The sequence below is a fragment of the Aquila chrysaetos genome, chromosome 11 (assembly GCF_900496995.4).
Source record: "Aquila chrysaetos chrysaetos chromosome 11, bAquChr1.4, whole genome shotgun sequence".
Lineage (NCBI taxonomy): Eukaryota > Metazoa > Chordata > Aves > Accipitriformes > Accipitridae > Aquila > Aquila chrysaetos.
This window is the reverse complement of record NC_044014.1, coordinates 39,548,730-39,561,270: the sequence shown is the minus strand read 5'-3', so window position 1 is coordinate 39,561,270 and position 12,541 is coordinate 39,548,730. Positions and strand designations below refer to the sequence as shown.

The following is a 12,541-nucleotide window of genomic DNA, read 5'->3' as shown; positions in this document are numbered from 1 at the left end:
TTTCCCATGCACCTGGATCGGCTGGTGATGTGATAATGATTTACAGGGGGCCTGACAGTGCCACAAAGCACGGGCAAAACTAATTCCCTTCATTTGGCCCCGTACAATTGCACTTGTAAGTGCTTATTGCGGTGACAGACAACACTGGGAAAGTGTAATTTTCTTTTGCCGGGGAGAAAAACATACAGGGAAGGAGGAAGGTTAAAAGAAGGTTAGCAGAGAGCTGCTCGGCGTGGGAGGTGGTGGGACCTTGGGGAGCCGAGCCAGGAGGGTGTGCTGGACCCCAAGCTGCGGCGATGCCGGGCCAGCCAAAACTGCCAGCAAGGCAAAGCGACCCACTCACGAGGAGCCAGGAGGCCGGGCAGCCTAACTCTGCCGCGTACACCACCTCACCAGCCGGGCTAATTAATTACCCTGATTTACACCAGGGGAGGTGGAAGGTGATGCCTGCTTAATGGCTTTCCTGGCAACTGAACATCATGGACATAATGCAGGGCAATGGAGCAGGTTATCTGAGCGTGACAGGGAATATGCAAAAAGCAAAATGATGCACACTCAGCATATTTAATTTTGGATCTATGCTCGTTTCTACATTATCAAACTTTTTCCCTCTAAGGGTGAAAAAGATGCTCAGATGCTTGAACCTCTGGGGAGGCAACCCACCCCCCAGCCTTTGCAAAGCGATCCCGAGGGCTCCCAGGGAGCACACGCATCCCGTGTGCAGAATACCCCAAATCCCACCGAGCCGACAGCTTTGCGGGGCATTTTGCAATCCCTGGGTACCAGCTGTTTTCCCACGGCTCACCCCCCTCGCCGACTGGTCGTCCCCCCCGGCACGCACGCATCTATCCCCGCAGCTGGGGGAGGAAAGGCATCTGGCTGGAAGTTTCCTGGGGTTCCACCTGGAGAAGCAATCAAATGGCTTTTACGGCTGCTCCTCTCCTGCCCAGAATATTAAAGCAGGATTTGCCCACTGGAGCCTGCAAAAGGGCAGGATGAAAACGCGGGTCCACATCTGTACTTTTATGAGCTGTCACCGGCGCAGCCCATTTCTAAAAAAACCACATTTGCACAGCTAAACTCCGGGAGAGCGGCAGGAGGAGGAAGGCTGGATAACCCAAAGGATTAATTTACTGAGCTGCAGCACGGCGTGGGCACCCGGCACGTGAATCTCAGGCTCACAAAAATACCCACAGCCCAGCTCTCCATCCATCTCCATCCCCCAAGCACAAATATTTCAGATGCCTCCCTTTTGTCCCACTAAGGGCCATGGCGTCCATCCTTTCCCACCGGCACACGGGCCGGCAGAGCCGGAGACAAAAGCGAGGAGCCGGCGAGCAGTTCTGCTCTCGTGGGCAAATCTGCAGGAAAGGGCATGTCGTCCAATTTGTTCGGGAAACAATAGCAATGTTTGACATGTCATCAGGATTGATGGAGCAGAAATTTACATGGGAGAACTCAGTTTTAAACAGCTCCACGGAGCTTCGCCGGTAATGGTTTCGACATTCATCATCCGCCGAGCCCCACTCAATGACTCCTTAAACTGCCCGAGATTAACTCTACTCACAGCAGCTTCAGGGAGCTCGGCAGGAGGAGCGGGGAAAAGCTTGAAGAGCCTTTTGGGGCTGCATGGATCCCCCTCGGAGCCCCCGGGATGGCCGTTGTCCCCCCAAACCTGCCAGGCGGGGATGAGCAGCCGGAGGTTGGTTGCAGGGGCGAGAAAAGCGCCTTGGAAGGACGACTCGCTGCTGTCTGGATGAGATGGGCTGCCACGTCCTGCCTGCCTGAAGATAGCTCCGCCAGCACCAAGGGAGCCAAATCCTTCCCACCGTTCCATCTGCGCGGGGCTGCCGGAGCGGGTTCCAGCTCGGTTTGCTCTCGTTCGCCCTCTTTGTTTTCCCTCCCCTACCTCGCATGCAGAAACCAGGAAATAAAAATTGATGGGGAGCAAATTGCTTTGGCCAGAAGCTCTCTGCTTAAAAGAGTCGTAGCTGGAAAGCAATTACCGAATGTCAAAAAGCTGTCAGGGTGCCGGAGTGACCGGGCGTGAGTCTCGTCCCGCTGCTGCCTGCCTGCCTGCTCCCCTGGCCACACCGCCTGGGCAGCGGAGAGACCAAGGCACCGCCGCAAATGAAAGCAAATGGAAGGACGACTCCCATCTGCTTCCTACTTTTTTCTGGTTTTCTAGGAAAATGAGGCAGATGCCATCACTCTTTGGGGCAGACTGGGCAGCCACAGGCCGCTCGGACTGTGGTACGAGCAACCCAGGGTGGGGAGCCTTGCCCTGTCATCGTACCGATTTTTGGAGCCGCTTAAACCCGCGTGTGTTAAACAGCGAGCATCCCTTCTTAAATGCAACCTATTGCAATCTTCAGGTCCCGGCAGAATAACAGCTAGCCTCTGGTATCCACCTGGCTTGGGATCTGATTTGTGATTTGGGGGAGAGAAACGCGAAGGGGGAAGAGCTTCCATGAGAAGCAATTGCTGGGCTGCAAAACCGGATCAAGAAAACCAATGGAAAACCTACTTAGAGTCATTACGCCCTTCCCAGATGGAAAACAGCTCTTTCACCGGCATCACCTGCCCCGACCGTGCTCTTTCCCAAACCCTTAAAGAGCGGCTGCCTGGTGGGAGGTGGCAATCAGGTGCAAGCGGAGCCCGGCGGCTAGCCGGCATCACCGCGCCGGCGTCCAGCGGCGTGATTAGCTGGGAAGGAGGGAGGTGGGAGCGGAGAACCGGGGTGATGCCGGGGTACCGCTGCCGCCGTTGCCTTCCCCAGCAGCTCCAGACCACGTGCCGAGCCTGGAGCTCGGTCGCTGCTAAGGACCCCAGAGGGCTGCGCTGAACCTGGTTCGGGAGGGGGGTGGAAAATAGCCAATCAACCCCCCTGGGAATTGCAGAGCTTTTCCCCACCTCTTCTGCCAGCCACCGGGGAAAACAACAGCCTCCTTGATTGTGTTTTATAACAGCGGGCCCCTGCAACGTCAGCTCCTTGCGAGCGAGGTTAACACTTGCCTGGGCAGCCTTGATTTAGCGGGGAGTAATTTACTGTAGCCGGGCTGTTGCAATGGCTGGAGACCAGGGTTTAAAATGTGAACCGACGAAGAATGGCCCTTGAGCGAGAGAAGCAGGCTTCTCGAGCGTGGGTTTCTACCGCACAAGGTGACACCAAGACCATTTAGACGCCCGCCTCGGAGGGTTTTACTGGAGCTCCACGCTGGAGCTGGGCACAAGTACTCCACTAATGAACCGTATTGATTTCATATTCTCCTGTTGTCCACCTAAATGGCAAGCGGCACATCTGATAGATTAAATAACCACACAGTTGCCTGGCTTGACATCTCAATCACTTTACTGTTGGGTCTCTAATGAATTTTACAGCCCAGCAAAATGGAAGAAATTAAGGTCAAAGTCCGGTGGAGGAAATATAAAGCCCCAATGATCTCTGAAGTATTCGCAAGAGCTCGTGGAAGCTAGTTGCACCTCCCACCATTTGCAACTCCATTTCAACCGGGTGACGCGCATCATCTGGGGCACAGCAGGGAGACGGGGGACGAAAGGAGGAGGGAAAAGCCGAACCAGTCCTTGCCTGGAGAAAGACACAAACATGTCGAATCCCAGCCTGGAGAAAGGGAACGGCAAAGCCCAACCTTTGTCCAGCAGGAATGAAGATAATTCCCCCTGAATCTGGATGCAGCCCGTGGTTGCTCCGAGCGTGAAGAAAACCCAGCTGGAGAACGGGCTTTTGAGTTTGTCAGCAAGGGGTAGCAAGCCCAAAACACATCCCTACCAGGCAGAGGCATTTTCAGAGAGAGGAACGGGGATGCTCCTTGTTCAGCCCAAGGAAAACTGTGGTCCAGAAGCCACAGGATGAGCTCTAGGAAGACAACGTCCTCGCTCCCCAGGAGCTGGAAACTACATCCAAGTCAGACAACAAGCAGCCGCTTCTCAAGGGTGTTTTAGGGGATGGAGAGCCTTAGCTTTACTCCTGTGACCAGAGATACCAAAAGAGATTTGGTTATAGGACACAGCAGCCAGCCATGGGAAGATCAAGCAGAGCCTACAGCCCGAGGCAGAAGTGGCCTCTGGACGGTACGATGGATCTCAGGAGGTTGATTTACACATCTCGTGGCTCCCAAATGCCCAGTTTAGGTAAATTAGCCTCCCCTTAACACCCCAACAGCAGCTCCTCAGCGGCATGAGGGGCTGCACGAGGTCATCTGTCCACAGGGTGACATTGCCTCTGTCACAGCATCGCTGCAGCTAGTGGTACCCGCTGGGTGCTGATTCGCATGGGAGCTCTTTGCTCGAGGAAACAGAGCCCTGGCTGCTTTGGGAGAGACTTGGGTGCTAGGGGCATGGAAAACAGATTAAAATCCCAGGGGAAGTGGCTCTGTTGGAGCTTTGCGGGTGGGAAAGCACGATGAGTTGCCCTTGCTCAGAGGTGCGGAGTCTGAGAGAGGACATATAGAGGTGAAGACGGCGATTGCCCTAAAGGGACTGCTGAGAAGGATGTGTGAAGCCGGCGTGTTCACACGGCAGCAAGCGTCACCTTGGGAAAAACTGTCCTTTCATCTTCCAGCCACCACCCAAATCACCAGGCAAAGCCAGCAGCAAGGGAAAACCACCCAACCCCATCTCCTACTGGGAACACTGGGAAGGGTGAGGGGAAACCTGCTGCGCTGCTTGTGCTTTGCAGGAGGCAATTTGGACAGGAGCAGGTCTGCGTTTGCTCTGTGTTTTTCTTTCCTATCTCATGGGCTGGATTGGCTTTTTTGAGGCGGAGGGGGGGGGGCTGTGATTTTGTTTTGTTTTTCCCACCTCTGCGCTTTAGCTGTGCATTTATTCTGACAGCTCCATCAGGACAGGGAGTGGCTGCAAAAGCTGCAATAAGTGTCTCTCTCCTCAGCGCTCAGGCTGTCATGATTCCTATTCCACCCCATTTTGGTCTTACGGATTGATATTTAGATTAAAGAGATAAACACAGCCAAGGAGCACTGGGCCCTGACAGAAAGATGAGGACTTCAGATCCGTCAATCACGCTGCTACCTGGTAACTCCCTCCTCCCTTTCCCTTTATTTACAGAGCTGGATTGATAAGAGTATTTAACAGGAACAAGGAGTGCAAGCATATTTTTACTTTTTTAAAAAAACAAGAAGCATGCAGGAAGAGGTCAAGCCATTGATGTTTAACTTTCCAGGCAATTTGGAATTGTCTGCTTTGATTATTTAACTATTTACTGTTTCACGTATTTGCAGTTTTCCTCTCCTCTTGCAGATAAAGGATTCAATTTTCTTTTAAGCAGTGGGGAAATTGGAAGAGATTTTGTTCTGTTTAAGCATAGCTGGAGTCGGAGCACTCGGGGTGATTGAGAACAACAAGATCAATTAAGATGCTAATGGGGAGGGCGAGCTCCCCAGGGGAGCCAGTGTGGGCCAGGGGAGGGGAGAAGGGTTGGAGGGAGGGACAAAGTCCAGGTTTGGCAGACATCAGAAATTAGCCCTCCTTCTGCCACCTCCCTTCCAAGGCCGAGCCTTGCCCTGGCGCTCACCTGGACCAAGTAAAACCCCGTTATTGCCATGCCCAGGCCAAAGCCTTCCCAGCAAGGACGCACACCCTGTTACTGCTGCCCCGAAGAGAGTTCACATCCCAAGTCCCTCCACCCTGCGACTGGGAGTCCTCCTCCTGAGCCCATCCTCTGCAACACCCAGCTCTCCCTGGATGTTCGGCTTGCAGTCACCCATTACCGCCTCCCTGGCATTCACGCTCTCCAGCAAGGGCTTTCCGATACATTTTCCATTCACCTCAAGCAAAAAGAAAGGATGGAAGCTGACCTGGGAGTCCTCTTCTCCCAGTGTTTGATCATCCCGTACTCCCCAAACCCATGCGGGAAGGCAGAGGAGGTGCAAACTACTTCTAACATAGGTGCAGTAGGTGACTTACTGCAAAGCAGGAGCAGGACACAAACTCAATCCCCTGAGCAAAATTTAGAGGGTCAGTCAACTGGAAAAGGCCGAGAAACCCTCTGCTATCCTCATGGCAGCATCACAAAATGCTGTCCTACTGACCACTGATGCCCCGTGAGATGATGGGCTGCACCGCTCTCTGGTCCTAATGCTGGGAGAGCACACCAGGTGCCACAGATGGGGCAGAGAATGGTTTATCTCCCACCTGATTCCCTGCAGAAGCTGAAAGCGTGCTCATTCCTGGAAGCCTTTTCATCCATCCATCCATTTGCAGGGTATTTCCCCACCTCACTCCCTGCTCTGACTGGCTATGTTCCTTACTCCATGAAAGCTTCCCAAAATCGGGAATGATGTAGGCTTTCCCTGAAGGCTGGTCCACACTGTCACCATCACCACGTGAGAGAGAAACACAGCTCGGGGTGAGCCCCTTGGCACAGCACCTCAAAGCTACAGCCGGCTCCTCCGCTCAGCCTCTACCGCCTTTTATCCTGGACTATTTCTGTCCCCAGCATTCACTTTTCCGCTAAGAAAAAGGACAAAGAAAAGCTTTGGAGATCATCAAGAGACAAAAGACAGCAGCAGCTACGCAGATGTTAGGGCTCAGCGGGTGCACTTGGCCAAAGGGACGGAGGGACGCAGGGTGGGGTGAGACCTGAAGGCTGCACAGGCAACCGGAGGAAACCCCCCAGGTTTGCAAAGTCCCGTCCCACCCATGTCGGCCACTTGTACTTGGAGTCAGACAAACCCAGAGGGATGCAACCCTCCCGGGCACCCCAAGGCCACCCCAGGACCGCTGCAAAGCTCCGGGCCAGGATACGGGAGCCCACGGATAACGACATCCCCGTGCCCCCACCAGCGGCAGGCTGATGGCTGATTGAGAAAGCGATTTGCATTTTAAATAGGTGCTTATTGATGCCTGCAACTCTCCTTCCCAGGGTGGGAAAACTACATTATTACTTTCTTGTTGACTGGCATTTACAGCTGGCTGGAAAGAAGGGGAAAGAAAATCAGGCCGGGATCGATTTTCCCATCCCCGATGCGAGGCCAAAGAGAGATCGAAGAAGCAGAAGAAAACTGACAGCTGGGTGGTAAAGGAGAGAAACTTTGCCAACCAAATTAAAGGTTGCCTTAATGAGGAGAGTAATGGAAGGTTAATTAGCGCATTTACTTCATTAGGCTCTTACTAACAAGGTTTCTCCTGAGGAAGCGCAGTGGCAGGGAGGGGGAAGACAAGAATCTAGATGAATGGATGTGTTGGGCACGATGATCAGGGAGGGGACAACCCTTGGAGGGTAGCGGAAAGGGACTATTCAGGAATGTGAACCAGAATATATATATATATATAAAAAATTATATATATATATATATGCGTGCACGCACACACACATAAATATATAAGAATACATAGGCTAATGCATTAGCAAAAAAGACAGAGGGAATTTCTCTTCCCCCCCTCCATCAAATTATAATCTGAAAAATTATAATCTGAAACTCAGGAAAAAAAAGGGAAAGCGGCGTTTTTTAAAGCACAAGACTGCCTTACAGATTCAGGTTATCAAGTCCCGAGGGAAGACGGTGCTTATTTTACCCGCCTTGCTGCATACCACAAGCTACAGAAAATCATTCCCACGCTGAAATCAATGCCTGACGGTTGAATCGGGCACCGTAGTTTATAGTCTGAGGTCTGCGGACTGCTGGAGATGCTCAAACTATTCCTGAGGCTCTGCAAAAGATAACTCTGGAAAGCACACCAGCAGGCTCGCCCAAAAATGTCGTGTGTGGGGGGAACATTTCAAAGCTCTGAAAAGTCTCAGGAGCTCTTTCAGACTTCTTGAGGGTGGTTGTCCTGGGGACAAACCCAGCACCATCCCAGAGCAGAGGGACTTCTGGGTAAGGAGGACACCAAGAGCACAACCTTGCACGGATGGGGGAGGATAAGGTTCCAGGGAGAAGGCAGTCACTAACTCAGCAAGCATTTGGGACAAATCTCTACACAACCATCCCAGAGAGGCGTTAATGTTATTTTTAAAGCGCGGCTGGCCTGAGAGAGGTGCCTGAATGGGCAGCTGGCTTGTCTGACCTGGCCTGAGTAAGGAAGAGCAGGGAGGAGAGCATCGGGGACCGCAGGGATTAATGTCTCTGCTGGGAGAAGATTGTGTCGAGATAGAAGGTGGGCAGCCGGGTAATGCACTCCCTGCAAGCCCCTCCGTGCCCCCACCTCTTCGTCCCAGCAATTTGCCATGGAACGTGGGCTGGGAGGGAGCCACGAGCAGCCTCCCCAGCTCGCTCCTGCTTGCCAGCCGGCTGATGGAGCCGGCAGCGACCGATCCCAGCCTGCGCAGCCAAGCCAGGCTGGGGCAAATAAAGCGGAGAGGAGGGATCACGGAGCTAGGATTACTTTCCATACTTCCCTGGAGAACCATTTTTCTCCAGACCCTTCAAGGCAAATCAAATGCATTGTTGCGTTAAAAACAAGTTACTCTTGGTTTGTTTGGGCTTTAATGATTTTGATTATCGGAGCTTTTCAGGAGGACTTTGCTGTGCAGATCTGTAGTGTATGAGGAGCTTAAGGACATCTCCCGCCCCTTAATTCTTACCTCCTGCTGGGTTGTCTTAGGCCCTTTCCTCATTCCTCCAGGTCTAGCAAATACATCAGCAATGGAGAGCGAGCCACGTGCCTTCGCCACTGTGCAGGTCCCTGGCTTCTGGGAAGCCAGCACCACGCTGACGCCAGCTCGTGGCCGCTGCTCTCAAAGCAGCAGTGTCCAAAGGCAGGTTTGGAGGGGCACTGCGTTCTCCGCTCCAGCCACCACGGCGCTCAGACCCTGCAGCCCTGCAAGGCGGCAGGACCTGGGCACGGCACAGGCGCAAACACACGCTCGCACCTTCCCTGCTCTTCCCAGCCAAGCATCCTCCACCGCACGTGAGGGGCACGGCTGGTGCCAGAGCCCCAGCGCATCACCGAAAGGACGGGAGGGGATGCTGGCCTGAACCCCCCTGCTCCTCTCCCTGTTGGGGAGAGCTCGCTGGAAGCTGGGCTGGGTCTCGGTGACCCCAGAAGCAAGGCTGTGTTTTCGTAGCTTCTTCCACCCAAAAAAGTTTCCCAGCTGAACGCTCCATCTGGTGCCAATGCCTCTCCCCCTCCCCGGGTCACAGAAGAGCTCCTCGTGGGAGCCCCACCACAGCTAATGGGATGCAAGCCCAGGGCACCGCTTTCAAACCCTTCACGCCTGGAAAAGGAAGGAGCAGAGACCTCAGCAACTAGGTCTGATGCCTGACCAGCATCAGTCCTGTTCACAGCCGTCAGGTGTGGGACCCTGAGACTTCTCTTTCTGCTCCTGTCTCAGCTGCCGTGTTACACGAGGACTTGTGAAGCAGCAATACTTCTCCCTGCTGCCGGCAATGAGGCAGCTTGGAGCAGGACGGAGAGTAGCAACAGCATGGGGACACATACCTGAGGGCTTCTGCTGCCTCTGGACTCAAACAGGACTAATGGACTGGCCCCACCAGGTCCTCCCTACTCCTGGACCTCAGCCCCTGCCCAGCGCTCCGTCCCAAAGCAGAGGGCATTCCTTCTGGGTCTCCCCCCCTCACTCCCTGCTCCCACGCAATTGTTCTTCTCCTCGCAGAGGGGATTTGCCTTGGGAACATCACCATTTGTGCCAGACCTTGCTTCCCGCAAGGCTTGTACTGATACTGTTAGATAGTGGCGTGGATGTCGGACCATGCCCTTTTATCTGTCCCTCCTTCGTCTGCCTATTGATTTGATCCTCTCTGCAATGGATTTATCCTCCATCTGGTCTGAGATATGTGGACATGTCTCTAGTCTAACAACTCATCCTCTCCTCCAGCTACTGGGCTTCTCAGCTGCGAGAGACATGGCTGGAGATACCCTCCTCTCTCCTGCTCCTCTTACCCCAGGAGAAAACCAGTAGCTGGGACTTGCTTTAGAAGATGTTCGCTAAACCCATCGCAGACGCTGATCGCGGCTGTAGCAGAAGAATGGCCTTTCATCCACCCGAGCACTGTCCTTCCCCAGGGCTTCCTATCACACACAGCCCCGTGCCGGAGCTGGCACCCTTGCTCACCTCACCTCTCCAGGGCACAGTCTTCCAGCCCGCTCCCCACTATTAGGAAAGCCAGCACCCATCGAAAGCCACTGACTGCCCAGGCAGCACTTGGCTGGGGGGGTCACAGACCCCAGTTAATTTAGGGCTCAGTGTATGTTCTCGCTGCCTCTCATTCCTGGAAGGCATGAAGTTATACTGGCTGCCTGCTTGCTCAAGAAGTGTGAAATTCTTTCTCTGACCTTTTCTGTTATGTTATTAAAAGGCTTCATGGCCAGTTGTTTCAGAAAAAAAATAATATTTCAATATCTGTTGGTAGCTGGGGCAGAACATGCCCATATCTTCAGGCTGAGCTCTGGTCACCTCCCTGCTTTACACCAGCCTTGCAGAAGGAGCGTGCCGCTCTGCAGGACCTCCGAGCCTCTCCAGCCCTGCTTTCGCCTGCACAGCAGGGCCTGGGGCAGGGGAAAAGAGAAGTTTGCATGGGGAGAGGCCACTAAAAACTGCAGAGCCCCAGACGGCCTACTCCTCCCTCCGCTTGGCCGTTGGGTTACGATGCACGCGTAACTCCAAACTGCAGTAATTTATGTTACAGGGCAACCTGGAAGCTTTGAGTAAGGACCCCTTCACGCTCGTCTCTGCAAAAGCAAACACAGAAGCAATCTCTGGCCTAAGGGACTTATCCCATGGGTAAAGAGCACGGAGGCAGGAGAGAAGGCTGCCTTTGGGCATATTGCAGGCTCCCTGCACAGTGCAGGAGCCGTTCCTGTGAAGCCTGGACTCTCCAGATGTCCTTGTGCAAGCAAATGACTACCTGAATCTATATGATAAATGCCTTTCGTGGACAGAATTAGACAGACGGATGGATGGATGAATGGACAGATAGAGGGACAGAGGGAATGCGAAATAGAGAACAAAGAGCAGACAAAAAAATCTTAGAGGGCGGACAAGGCTGCGCCATGCCAGGGAAGTAACCGAGATTTGCCCAGGAAGCCGCAGGGGCGCGTATCCGAGTCCACGCTTCTCTGGGCAAAGGGAAAGAGGCAGAGAGCGGAAAGCAGGCAGCGGCTCTGGGTCCCTGCTGGCTGCCTGCACTTCGGGTTGTTTTACAGTTGATTTATACGTGTAACAGGCAATGTTTCTCTCCTGTCACTGACATTAGGAGCTGAAATGCTGCAGAGACGAATGGCCATTTGTCACCGCAAATGAAGTCTGCTTGCTCTCTTTTTTGCCTTTCCATTTTCAGCCGGCCAAGCAGAGGGCAGTGGGGAAAGGGCAGCAGCGAGGAGCGTGCTTGCTCGGCAGGGCGGGCTCGCTGCTCTTCCCGGGTCACGAAGGAAACCCCTTCCCCTCGCCTACACCCACCCGACCACGCACAGCCAAGGGGGGCTAGCGGCGAAGCGCCTGCTGGAAGATGGGCAACCAGCCCAGGGTCTTCTGGGCTGCTGGGAGTAACTTCTCCTCCTTCCCCAGGACGTGGGGCTGGGCAGAAGATCAGTGATCTCTTATTGCCTTGGCCCCTGCGGTTTTAGCTGCCCACGTCCCTGCTGGGAATGAGCTGCAGGTTCTGCTCTGCCCTGCCAGCTACGCTCGGCCATCTCCGGCAACGGCTGGTGGGAAGACTCCTGCCATCCTTCGGCGACTGCTCGCCCGGCCCATGCACTCCCCTGTTCATTCCAACCTCGTAAACCTCCTGATTTGTCCTTAGCATCCCGGAAACCCATCACCCCTCAAAGCGCATGGCACAAAACCTGCACTTAGTTGCACAAAGGGGCGTTTTGCAGCACCGAGCAAGGTGGGGAGCCCACAAAAATCTCCTTTCATGAGGACGTCATTCAGCAGCCACCAAAGAACTGGGCACTCCATGTGGCTGGCCAGGCTTTCTTCAAAAACCCATCCCTAACCCCTCTGGGGAAATACCCATAAAGAGCTCCCAGGCAAGCGGAAAAGAAGGAAAAAAAGAAAAGGAGGAATTTATTAGCAAGGAAAGCAGAGTTGTTGTCTGCGGCACGTGGGACAGTTGGAGAGGCACGGCGCAGACGGGCAGTGCCATGGAAGCGAGCAGAGAGCTGCATCTCGAAGGTGAGCAGCAACAGCAGGAGGAGCTGGTACTTTATGAGGGTTGTTAAAAGTTTGGGATCAGCTGGGGGGGCAATCTGGATTTCGGCACTAATTGCATCCATTCTGATTTATCATAGAAGATTCAACTCCTGGCATTTTGCGTTCCCTCCGAAACGCTGGCATAGCTGGAAGTTGAGGAAAGAGGAGCTGCAGTAACAATCTCATTGTTTAGTGTCTGACGGCCTGACTAGCTAAACATCTGCTTGAAATATTAATAACTGTCAGATGGGAACAGCTCGGGGGCTCTATACAGTTTCACACCATCTGTTTGTAGAGTAAACACACTTAGGCACAGGCACATACACCCAACCCTTTTGTCAGGGCTTTTATTCTCTAGATCGGCACGCCTGTGCGGATGGGAGACCAGGGGCTGCGTCCTGGGAGAGC

At 53.7% G+C, this 12,541-nt stretch overlaps 1 protein-coding gene across 1 annotated transcript in view; it reads right to left on the bottom strand.

Annotated features, from left to right (window-relative positions):
* CDH23 (cadherin related 23) overlaps nucleotides 1–12,541 on the bottom strand; it is a 214,096-nt gene that overhangs the window by 68,914 nt on the left and 132,641 nt on the right.